The sequence below is a fragment of the Sapajus apella genome, unplaced genomic scaffold (genome assembly GCF_009761245.1).
Source record: "Sapajus apella isolate SASKATOON/1434 unplaced genomic scaffold, GSC_monkey_1.0 scaffold20, whole genome shotgun sequence".
In the NCBI taxonomy this organism is placed as follows: domain Eukaryota; kingdom Metazoa; phylum Chordata; class Mammalia; order Primates; family Cebidae; genus Sapajus; species Sapajus apella.
Genome location: NW_022436960.1, coordinates 7,911,790 through 7,924,213, shown reverse-complemented (window position 1 = coordinate 7,924,213; position 12,424 = coordinate 7,911,790). Strand labels below are relative to the sequence as shown.

The window sequence follows — 12,424 nt, the reverse complement described above, 5'->3', positions numbered from 1 at the left end:
GGAGGCGGCCCCGCCTGCCTATCTCTGGAGCCCTGCGCTTGGCAAACTGCTACACTTAGATAGGGAGACGTCGTCAACAGTCCACCCAGCTAGGGGATTTAATGAGTATTTTACTTCTTAAAAAACAGGGCCTATCTAAAAAAGGACATAATTGGAATTGTGGCAGAGATTATCCCAGTGTCTGGTGTCTTTATAAGGCTTTTCCATGATTTCTGCACCCAAGATTGGGGACTGGTAAAGCCTGGGGCTGTGCAGTGGCTCCTGGGAAGGAAACCCACCCTGTTGCGGTGTGGAGGCTTTGTTCATAAAGAGAGCCCTTGTCTAGAGACCATCTTTATGGTGGCAGAGGTGGGAAGAAGGATGCATTTTCTAATCAAAAGGACAGGATGGCTTTTTTCCCCAGAGCCATTCTAGAGGCTTATTTGCTGATGATTTAATCTCCTTGAGTTCCTCTGTGAAAACTCTGAAAACAGACTTCCTCCATGAGATAAGGCTAGAACTGGATGGAGTCGCCCCTGGCCCCTTTCCCCAGAGGTTCTGGAAAGGGAAGGAAAGCTGTAGCCCCACTCCCTGTCCTGGGGACTGCCCCATCAAATTAGAGCACTGCTCCTCAGTATTCCACCTCATGGTGTCAGATAAAAGAAAAATAGATTATTCTCAGAAAAAGGTTATTACATGAATTGTCTGCTATATCCCGTGATACCTTTATGTCTTCTGTAAGCTAAGGATCCCTAGGATCTTAGAGGAGGTTGGAATGCATCCATTTGAGCCATTTGGTTTACAAATGAGGGAAGCAGGAGCACTAGAAGCATCCACCTTGTCGTGCTGACAGAGTCGCCATGAGTAAGTCACTTCATATTGCTCCTGGACAGATCTAGGCTGTGGGCCACAGGCCAGGTCTGTAAAATTGTCTCTTGCCGTCACATCTAGTGAGGAGTGTGGTACTTTTTCACAATTTTGCTTCTACCTCTACCCTTAGCACAGTCCCTCCTGTCACAACATAAAATGCTTAATCTTCTAAAATAACTTCACCTATTTCCAAGGGTCTAATACTAGAGCTAGGAAAAGGCTGCCGAGTGAATAATTTGACTTATGCTTATGAATCATAGTGAGATCATATCAAAATCACGAGAGAAATTATAAGTTGAAGGAATCACTGGGCTCTACCAGAAATGTAAGTATTCTTTATCAGAGTTAATTAATAATTTTTTCTATATGTTTAACAAGTCTTTACCAAGTAGGAAGTTGAAGATGCTATCTAGTGTAAGCCTAAATGATTTTGATAGTCTGCATAATTAGGATTCACTGAGAACGAGAGCAGAGACGCAGATTCATTGTGCAAACAGCAGCATCACACATCTATTTAAAATACACGGCTGCTGCTCGGGTTTTCATTACAGTACACTAGGCCTGTATCAGTGTGATTATATCAGTATTTGTCATAGCTTCAGGGTCTGTGCGTTATTAGACCCTTGGAAATAGGTGAAGTTATTTTAGAAGATTAAGCATTTTATGTTGCAGGTAGTTTTTATGTTTTTCGTGGATTGGTAGTTACATGAATGTCATTACGCTTCATGTAAGCTGTGAATTTTAGCGAGATCTTAGGACAGAAGATAACTTTTAAGTTGGGTTTATTTTTATTGGCACTGTTTAATTCGCTTGTGTAGAATCTGGGAACGGAAGCCTTCCTTTAACTTTTCAAGCCATAGCAGCCAGCTTAAGAGAAAATTCTTTTCACATTTGTTAGTTGACTTAGATATTTGACATACATTATATTTTGAGAAATCAGGTCCCTTGTTTGTGACAGGAGGGACTGTGCTAAGGGTAGAGGAATGACTTGTGTTGGCAAGGTTTTATTGGTGCAGATTGATTGATTGGGAAAGGGTCGTGCTTTGTGGCTGATGCTGGAGTGCAGTGGCCTGATGACGACTCACTGCAGCTTTGACCTCCCAGGCTGAAGCCATCCTTTCCACTCAGCGTCCTGAATAGCTGAGACTTCAGATGTGCACCACAACACCTGGCTAATTGTTGCCGTTGTTGTTGTTGTTGAGACAGGGTCTCTCTATGTTGCCCAAGCTGGTCTTGGACTCCTGGCTCAAGTAGTCCTCCCACTCTGGCCTCCCCAAGTGTTAAGATGACAGGCATGAGCCACTGTGCCTGCAGAAACAAATTTAAACATGAGGTAAGCAAGCTTTCATGTTCCTGAGGAGCCGCCAACAGGAAAAGGTAAATATTAGGAGATGGCCACACAAAACACTGAGTTTTTAAAATTTAACATTCAACTTAAGAATTGCTTAGTAAATCTTTAAAAAAAGCTTTAAATGGTGCCTAAGAACCATATAATAGCTAATGAAGCAGAGCAGAGGAATGATGAAGAGAAAAGCCATTTTAAGGTCCAGGGGCTTACAGAGATGCACGAAGTGACCCAGGTGGCCTAGTGTAAAGCCACATTCCCATCTTACTTCCTGAGAGTAACATAACCTTATGTGTTAAAGCTACGTGGGCATTTTGGGTAAGGGGAGCATTGTTGTCTTGGCAGTTGCCCTGGGAGCCCAGTGCAGCCAGGGCAGAGCTGAGGGCAGAGCGTAAGCCAATAGATGCCACTGAAGGTCCACCTCACCTCTATGATCCCTATCCCAGATTCAGCCCGAAGAACCATGTTATTCCCCTCCTTGCGGACCTCCCGGGGCGCCTGGCTGTGTCACAATGAAGTATCTCCTACCCCGGAAAGCCTTCCCTGACCCCGGACAGAACAGACCCCTCGATCCGCTGTACAGCCCTGTTCTTTTTTTCTTCACCCCAGGACCTAACTGCCTTTCACTTGGCTTTATTCAAATCTCCTCTGGCCAGCATGCAGAGTGCCCCCAAAAAGTATATTTAGAAAAGAGTGAAGAATTTCCTTTCTTCATTCCTTTTGGATTAGTCACAAGAAATGTTAGTATCTTACAGATTACAGCCCAGCGACATGGCAGTAGCTAAGAGCCGGGACTCAAGTCACACTCCCTGGACTCGCATCCCAGCCCTTGCCAGGTGTGCAGCTGACCTCAGACAACTTAGTAACGTCCCTTCCTATTTAACAGAGCAAATAGCAGATGCCACCGAGCTCAGGTGTGTCGCAAGCTTAGATGACAGCACCCTGCCGAGAACATGGATCGTAATGAGCTCTCCCTGCAAATTGACCTTGACAGTTCACGTTGGGTGACACCTGGACTTTGTGCCGCTCCATAGTATCCACCACCGTTTGGAGGGCTTAAGGGAGTAGAGAGAAGGCCATGCTGATGAGCAGAACATCGTTCATGTTTGGTTGTCCTGGAGCATGTAGACTCATCATTGAAGGCAAAGGACAAGATCGAATCCTTGTGATGATTCTCAGTGGACGGCTCAGCAGCCCTAGGGGACGGCAGGCCTTCAGCCAGAAAGAATTCCCTGTAAAGCATCTTCCCTACGATTGTAGTTTGACTTACTGCCACCAAGTTTTATTTTTTTAAATACTGCCTCTATTTCATAAGACAGCAGAGAGCCTTTTCTGAACTAATAGTTTAGGCAGTTATTGTGCTGATTTACGCTTCAAAGAATGCAGTTTAACCTTGAGTTAATTCCAGTTTATCAGTAGCAAGGATTATGACACTGGGTTCTACTGTACCTCAGCCATTTTCACAGGGATTCATTTTGCCAGAAAAAGGAGGTAAAAATATTCCCCGGTTCCTAGGAAATTTGATGAGCAAATGTGGAAAGTATTTCCAGATTACTGATGTGTCTTCAGTAGTCCTGAGCAAGCTATTAGCTTTGATCATCACCACCCCGGATGAAGCAAACTTCCTGGAGAGGCCATGCTGAGCCTGAGGCTTTGGGGACTTCTTCTGGCTCTAGACCCAGGGTGGGCAGAGGCTGAGACCTCAGATGGGTGTCAGATAACCCTCACCTCTTGCCTTGAACTTGGGGTTGTTAGGTGCTGTCAGAGTCTGACAAAGGTATCAAAGTATTTCAAATCTCAAGGAGAACCTCAGAGTTGTTCAGTACATTTACAAGTAAATAGTCATCCTGGGAAGCTAGCAGCAAACTTCCTATTCTTCTGGCTTTTTAAATTGTTTTTTGTTTGTTTTTGAGACAGAGTCTTGCTCTGTTGCCCAGGCTGGAGTGCAGTGACATGGTCTCAGCTCACTGCAACCTCTACCTCCCAGGTTCAAGTGATTCTCCTGCCTCAGCCTCCCGAGTAGCTGGGATTACAGGTGCCTGCCACCACACCTGACTAATTTTTTTGTATTTTTAGTAGAGACAGGGTTTCACCATGTTGGCCAGGCTGGTATCAAACTCCTGACCTCATGATCCGCCCGTCTCGGCCTCCCAAAGTGCTGGGATTACAGGTGTGAGCCACCTTGCTTGGCCTTTAAATTGTTTTTTTAACTTTGCCCATGATTCCTTAGTAAAGTCTCCTTAAAATGATTCTTGGGAGAGCAGAGAGCAAGGGGTAGTGTCAGTTCCACCTAAGTTCCTTTAGTTCAGGTGGATTTTGTAAAAAGCGTGGTGGGATGTCCATGTCCTAGTCCCCAGAGGGTGTGAATATGTTACCTGGGGAAGGTTTCAGTTGTGTTTAAGTTCAGGATCTTGAGATAGGAAGGTTGTCTTGGCTCACGTGAGTGGGCCTAGGGTACTCACAGGTGTCCCGGGCAGGAGAGAAGCAGAGGTTGGAGTGAAGAGGTTGCCCTCTGAAGAGGGCAGAAGGGGCCACAGGCCGAGAATCGCAGGCAGTCTCTAGAGCTGGAAAAGTCAAGGAAACAGATTCTCCCCTGGAGTCTCCAGAAGGAACACAGGCCATCATTTTAGCCCAGTGAAAGTCAGTTTAGACTTCTGACCTCCTGCCCTATCAGATTAAAAATTGGCATTGTTTTAAGCCATTAAGCTTGCCATTTGTTACAGTGGCACAAGGAGACGAATACTCCTGGCTGCCTGGATTTCATGGTGAATACTTACTTGGTATGAGCAGACAATTATTGAACATTTAGATCCATGATTTGCTCGTCACCAAAGACCCGCAAATGTGGGATATTATTTCTTCCTTTCAGATGATGACACAGAGACTGGGAGGGGTCAGGTCACTTGTCCAAGGTCACTCCCTGTTGGAATTAGAGCTGTGATCAAATCCATATTGTAGCACACTTTGGAGGCCCGGCTCAGTGGGTGCAGCCACTTAGTGCGGCTCCGACCGCGCATCCAGAGTGTGCGCCCTGCGGCCCTGAGAAGAAGAACTGAATTTGAGCTTCAGTTTCCTGCTGAAAGAACTAGGGAGGCCAGGGATTATGGAAGTTACCCCTGGCCATCCACCATCAAGTATGTGAAGGAAGCAGAGGTTCCCACCTCTGAGGTCAGACACATGGACAGCGAGTGCAGATGTTGCCAGGAAAAGCCTCCTGGGCCCCTTGTGTTGTGCAGCCGGGTGGCTGGGTGGCCAGGCCAGAGGTCCCTCGGGACTTCACTCTGTGAAATTCCAGACAGCAGTAAATAAACAAGTGCTTTACAAGTGAGTCCCGTGGGCTGCTGGTCTTTCCCTGCACTTCCGTCTGACCTGCCACAGCCCTGGAGGGGTCGGATATTTCTACACATACTCAGGGCCACCCACTTCCTGGCAGTGTCCCTCTGACAGCCCTTGCCGCTGCCCCCACCTTCCTTTGTCTGCCCCCCACACCCAGCCTTTCCTTGGTCACAGTTTGTCCTTTTGTTCCCTGTGCTTGACAGCAACGTGGTCAAATAGGGTACAAGCTCCTAGCATCCCATTCATTTGAGCTTTTAACCTCGCTTTTAATAAAACAATGCATGCATATAATTAGTCAAACAATCCTTTAAAAACTACAGTAATCATGAAAAACAGCACTCTCCTGCCTTTTACCTTTTGATCCGTGGGTCCTGCTCTCTATAGGCAACCAATCTCCATTTCTTAAGCTGTTTCTTCTGTTTCCCTCCATATTTTATTTTTCTCTCCTTTCCTCCTCTCCCCTCCCCTCCCCCCTCCCTCCTCTCCCCTCCCCTCTCCTCCCCTCCTCTTCTCTTCCTTCTTCTTTCTCTTTTGTTTTTTGTTGTTTCTTTTTGAGACAGGGTCTCACTCTGTTGCCTCTGCTGGAGTGCAGTGGCGCAGTCACGACTCACGGAAGCCTCGACTTCCCACACTCACGTGATTCAAGTAGCTGGGACTACCACACGTGGCCACTACTCAATTAATTTTTTATATTTTTAGTAGAGTTGAGGTCTCACTATGTTGCCAGGCTTGCCTCAAACTCCTGGGCTCAAGAGATCCACCCACTTGGGCTTCCCAAAATATTGGGATTACAGGCGTGAGCCACTGCACCTAACCAATATTTCTTAATGTGCTTATATTGCTATTTCTTTGCTAATCAATCAGATATTATCTAATCTCTGCTATTTTGATAGTTAAGAATACTCTTGGCCAGGCACGGTGGCTCACACCTGGAATCCCAGCACTTTGGGAGGCTGAGGCAGGCGGATCACCTGAGGTCAGGAGTTCAAGACCAGCCTGACCAACATGAATAAACCCTGTCTCTACTAAAAATACAAAATTAGCCAGGCATGGTGGTGCATGCCTGTAATCCCAGCTACTTGGAAGACTGAGGCAGAATAGCTTGAACCCAGGAGGCAGAGGTAGTGGTGATCCAAGATCGTGCCACTGCACTCCAACCTATGCAACAAGAGTGAAACTCCGTCTCAAAAAAAAAAAAAAAAAAGAATGCTGTCATATAATCATTAATCTATCCTTCTTTGTTCCCTATACAATTAGCACAATAGTCTTTATTATCATGACTATATATGTTAGTGAAATAAATATATATGTATATAAGCATATGCTGTACTCCTTTAATTTTTATCTCCCTTTATTAACAATTGTCTTTTTTTAGTGGTTTATTTTCTATCTGATTCTTTTGTATTGAATTTTTTTATAGTGCACAGGCATCTGTCAAATCCCTCTCAATAAAGTTTTTGAACAGAAGCATTGGATAACTCATAGTCGCCTTTGCCCCTTGCCAAGCCCCCTCCTGGAATCCTCCACCCTCGAGCTGCCTTCTGATGTCTGTCATCCTGCTCTTCCTGTGTTGAATTTTCTGTTCCTGTGTGCCGTGTCTTCGTTTTTGCTTTATTCCTTTGCTCTGCTGGAGCACATCCTGCAAAAGCTTCCTAAAGAAGATGCATGGGAGGTTTGCTTTTTGAGACCAGCTTGTTGGAAAAGGTTTCCTTAAACCCAAAACCTAAAATGCAATAAAAAAAAAAAAAAAACCATATTGTTACACAATTTGGGTCTGCCTGCTCAGCACAGTAAGACCAGATAGCCACACTGAGGCTTTGCAGCAATAGAAAGGTAGTCATTTATTTGTAGGACACCATGCAGGGAGGACCAGGAAGTGAATGCTCAAATCCTGACCACCATCCCCCCAACCCCCATGGCTGTGGATAACGGTTTTTAGAGGAAGGGGCACATTTCAGGAAAGTGGAAGCTACCGGCAAAATCATGAATCAATACATGGAGATGACACGTTGGTTTTGGCCTAAAAGGGTGGGATATTGTGAAGGAGGGGTGGGGCTTACAGGTAGATTCAAAGATGTTCTGATTTACAATTGGTTAAGGCAGAGAAGCTTTGTTTCCAACTTTGGGGTCAGCAGAAAAGAATGTTATTTCAGGCTCCAGGCCCCTCAGGAAGAAACTTAGAACAAAGAATGAAGGTCAGACTTCAGTCCCCAGTTCCCTTATCTGATATACGGTGCCAGTGATTTGTTTGGTGGGGGTCTGGGTTTCTAAAAAACTCAGACACATGTCAAGATGTTATCTTAGTTTCTACAGGGACTCAAACATCTCATGACTAACTTCTGGCTACTGGCTTAGGCTGTTACCTTCTTGCTCATCCAGTTGCTTACTTAATTCTCAGAGCTATCTGCGTGCCTCAAATTTCCCTTGAAGGAACTCAAGAATTTTCTTTATTTCCATGTCTTGGGGGCTCACAGGCCCCTAAAAAGCAGGTCCCTACTCTGTGTCGATCTACTGTATTTGAAAGTTTGGCTGGGTGGGAAGACACTTTCCCTCCGAGTTTTGGTGGCATAGCTTCGTCTTCTAGCTCCAACGCTTCTTATCGGTGCTGAGAAGTCCAATGCTATTCCAGTGCCTGGTCTTTTGTGACCTGTTTTCCTTTTTAGGAAAAATCCTCTTTAAGATCTTTTGTTTATCCATGGTGTATGTGCCTTTAGTGGGAATTTCCTCTTTCCTTCAGAGGCCTTCAGTTTGGAGAGCACTTTCTCTCAGCTCTGAGAAATTTCCCACTGTTAGGTTTTTGGGAATTCCTCTGCATGGTTTTTCTTGCTCTCCTCGATTCCTTGTAACTCAGAGGTTGGATATTCTAAACTGACCCCCTAGTTCTCTTATCTTTTCTCTCCTATTTTCAAAATCCTTATATTTTTGTTCTCCTTTCGGAAGATGTCTCTGGCTTTCCTTCTCCCTTCTCTCCCACAAGTATTTGCTGTGTGCCTCTCTGGTCTGGCAGGGTTCCCGGTGTGGGGAGGAGAGCAGCGAGTGACACAGAAAACATTCCTCTTCTTACAGGCTCATCTGCCAGCAGGAGAGAGACAGGGTGGACAGATCGATACTGGGTTAGATGGGCGGGGCATGGTGGCTCATGCCTGCAATCCCAGTACTTTGGGAGGCTGAGGTGGGTGGATCACTTGAGGTCAGGAGTTTGAGACCAGCCTGGTCAACATAGTGAAATCCCGTCTCTACTAAAAATACAAGAATTAGCCAGGCATGGTGGTGCATGCCTGTGATCCCAGCTACTTGGGAGGCTGAGGCAGGAGAGTCGCTTGGACCTGGGAGGCGGAGGCTTCAGTGAGCCGAGATCACGCCACTGCACTCTGGTCTGGGTGACAGAGTGAGACTCCATCTCAAATAATAATAATAATAAAATAAGTGGCCGGGCGCGGTGGCTCAAGCCTGTAATCCCAGCACTTTGGGAGGCCGAGGCGGGTGGATCACGAGGTCAAGAGATCGAGACCATCCTGGTCAACACGGTGAAACCCCGTCTCTACTAAAAATACAAAAAATTAGCTGGGCATGGTGGCGCGTGCCTGTAATCCCAGCTACTCAGGAGGCTGAGGCAGGAGAATTGCCTGAACCCAGGAGGCGGAGGTTGCGGTGAGCCGAGATCGCGCCATTGCACTCCAGCCTGGGTAACAAGAGCGAAACTCAGTCCCAAAAAAAAAAAAAATAAAATAAGTGATTAGGTTAAGTGCTAAGGAGAAAAAATCAAGATAAGGGGTCAACACATTTTGTTTGGGTGATTGAGGAAGGCTCTCTAAGACAAAGATAACACTACAGCAGACAGAGATGTCCCTCCCTTTAATTCTGCTAACTTGAAAAAATATTATTCTTAAGAGAGTTTTTATTTCCTATTAATCTTTTTAAAAAATATGGTAAAATACACATACGGTTTATCATTGTGCCCATTTTCAAGTGCATTGTTCAGGATATTAAGCACGTTCGCATGGTGGCACAGCCTCCACCACCATCCCTCCCAGAATTTTTCACCTTCCGAAACTGAAACTCCACACCTATTAAACAAGAACTCCCCATCTTCATCCTTCCTCCCTCAAACAAACCCCCAGCCCCTGCCAACCACTATTTGACTTTCTTTCTCTGTGAATTTGACTACTCTGCATACCACATACAAGTAGAAACATACAGTATTTACCTTTTTCGTTGATATGGCTTTGCTGTATTCCTACCCAAATCTCACCTTGAATTAGAATAATTCCCACCTGTCAAGGGGGGCCAGGTGGAGATAACTGAATCATGGGTGGAGTCTCCCCCATACTGTTCTTGTGGTAGGGAATAAATCTCATTAGATCTGATGGTTTTATAAGTGGGCATTCCCCTGCACAAGCTCCCTTGCCTTACGCCATGACTGGGAGGCCTCCACAGCCATGTGGAACTGTGGGGCAATTAAACCTCTTTCGTTTATAAATTACCTAGTCTCAGGTATGTATTTATACCCAGTCTGTTCTGTGTGAGGACAGACTAATACGACAGTGTTGATTTTACTTAGCAATAGTGCCCTCAGGGTTCATCTGTGTGGTAGCACGTGTCAGGCTGGAGTGCAGTGGCTGTACATGGGCATTTCCCAGGACTGATCAGCACAGGAGTTTGGACCTCCTCGTTTCCTAGCTCGGACAGTTCACCCCTCCTTAGACAACTTAGTGGTCTGGAGACCCCTTTAATTAGATTGCAGACTTTCACCTGTTTCTCTGGTCCACTGGGCTCTTCTTCCCAGTCTCCAGGATGGGAGGTGGTTACCTGCTAGGGGAGGTGAAGGTAGGAGAGGGCACCTGGAGGTCCGCTTCCTACACCTGCTTTCAGCCTTCCCCGAAGCACCTCTCCTCCTTCTACGCGACACCGGGGTGGGGCCTGCAAGTCCCAAGCAGCTGAGCTTAATTCTCTCTGTGTACAAGCTTGCCAACTCTCTGGTCTTCCCTTGTCTCCTGTCTCTCCTTGCTCTTGTGGTTTTACATCATTTATCCTATTTATCAACTATATTATTTTACATTTCTTTCATTCCTTTGCTTCCAGTGTAATTTAGGAAGGCAAAATAAACGTAGATGGTCAGTCACTACGCTTAGCTACTCTTTTTAAACAAAATTTCCTCAAAGCTTGTTCCCATCAGGAGCGATGATCCGTAAGTAGAAAAGTGACTGCAGCTTAAACAGGAAACCCTTCTTGCTCAGGACTGTCATAGCCAGTTTGCAAAAAGCGCAGCTGTTGATGAATGCAACGTCGTGTCAATTAGATGCACGTTCCTGAGGCCTTTTATCTGTTGTCGCTTTTTCTTTTTCTTTTCATTACATCAGGTACATTGCCCTGTAAATTGTGGTAGTGGTACCAGAAATAAAATATTAAGAAATTTTTAAGTTTTCAAAAAAAAAAAAAAAACTTGTTCACATTTATGAAAATAATTTGTGTCATTTAGAAAATACAGAGAAGTACAAAGAAGGAAAAATAAAGGCCAATAATCCCACTCACTGATGACCAATACTTTTCATAAGGCACATTGCCTTCTACTTATTATTCTTTCCATAATTTTACATATCTGAAATAGGCCTGTAAAGACAATTTAATGTTCTGCTTTTTCCGCTTACAACATTACAATATAAACATTTCCCATGTTATGAAACTTATGAATTTTGTTTCTAAGAGATGGGGTTTTCCTGTGTTGCCCATGTTGGATTCCAACTCCTGGGCTCAAGCGATCCTGCCACCTCAGCCTTTCAAGTAGCTGGGATTTCACGTGTATGCCACCACACTGAGCTTTAGAAATGTTTTTAATAGATATGGCAGTAATTGAGCTAGTGTTGTTTAAAATTTTGCTTGTCTCTGATTATTTAACCTATAGGCTATTTTCAATTCACTTATGTTATTTTATTCTAAAAGTTTTATTTTATTTTTAAATTTTTTTTTAGTAGAGTCGGGGTTTCACCATGTTGGCAAGGATGGTCTTGAACCCCTGACCTCAAGTGATCCACGCACCCCCGCTTAGCCCCCCAAAGTGTGGGGACTACAGGCGTGAGCCACCTTGTCCAGCCTCTAAAATTTTTAAAAGGGAGTTTTGCCATAGGATAATGTAGTGGGTTTAATGGTGGTCACCCAAAATATATGTCCATGTCTTATTTCCCAGCACCTGTGAATGTGACCTTATTTGGGAAAAGGGTCTTTGTGGATATAATAGTTAAGAATCTTGAGATGTGGAGATTATCCTGGACGATCTGGGTGGGCCTTAAATCTAATCACAAAGCATCCCTGTAAGAGGCAGAAAAGGAGGAGACACAGACACATGGAGGAGAAGGCCACGTGAGGACAGGCAGAGGTGGAAATGACAAGGCCACAAACCAAGGAAATCCACACCACCAGAGCCCAGAAGAGGCCAAGAACAGGTTGGCCTCCCATGCCAGCACCTAGATTTTGAACTCCTTACCTCCAGAACTCTGAGAGAATAAATTTTTGTTGTTTTAAGCCACTGAGTTTGTGGTACTTTATTTGAGGGGGTCCCACAAAACGAATACGGGTAGATTCCAAGAAATGGTGCTGTTGCAGAGATGATGGATATTTACAGGTTGTCAAGTTAAACCCCAAAAAGCCTTTTACACTCCACTACCATCTGAACTCACTTTTATAGGGTGATGTAGTGAGTTGAATGGTGTTCCCCAAAATCTATGTCCTCACTTTGATTTGGTCTGCTTCTTCCATGGCCCATCATTTAATCAGCTTTTAGTGGGTGCCGACTAGATCACGCGATTGGAAGCTTCATGGGACCAGGGAGCCCTGTTTTGTTCCCTGGTACACTCCAAGTGCTTAGAATAACACCCAACAGATGTAGGAGCTCACTCT

At 45.0% G+C, this 12,424-nt stretch overlaps 1 long non-coding RNA gene across 1 annotated transcript; it reads left to right on the top strand.

Moving 5' to 3' along the window:
- The first annotated feature begins 1,054 nt into the window (after window positions 1-1,054).
- On the top strand, window positions 1,055-5,838 carry LOC116557804. Its single transcript, XR_004271706.1, has 2 exons — window positions 1,055-1,174; window positions 5,064-5,838. It is a non-coding gene; the product is annotated as an uncharacterized LOC116557804 (long non-coding RNA).
- Window positions 5,839-12,424: the final 6,586 nt, after the last annotated feature.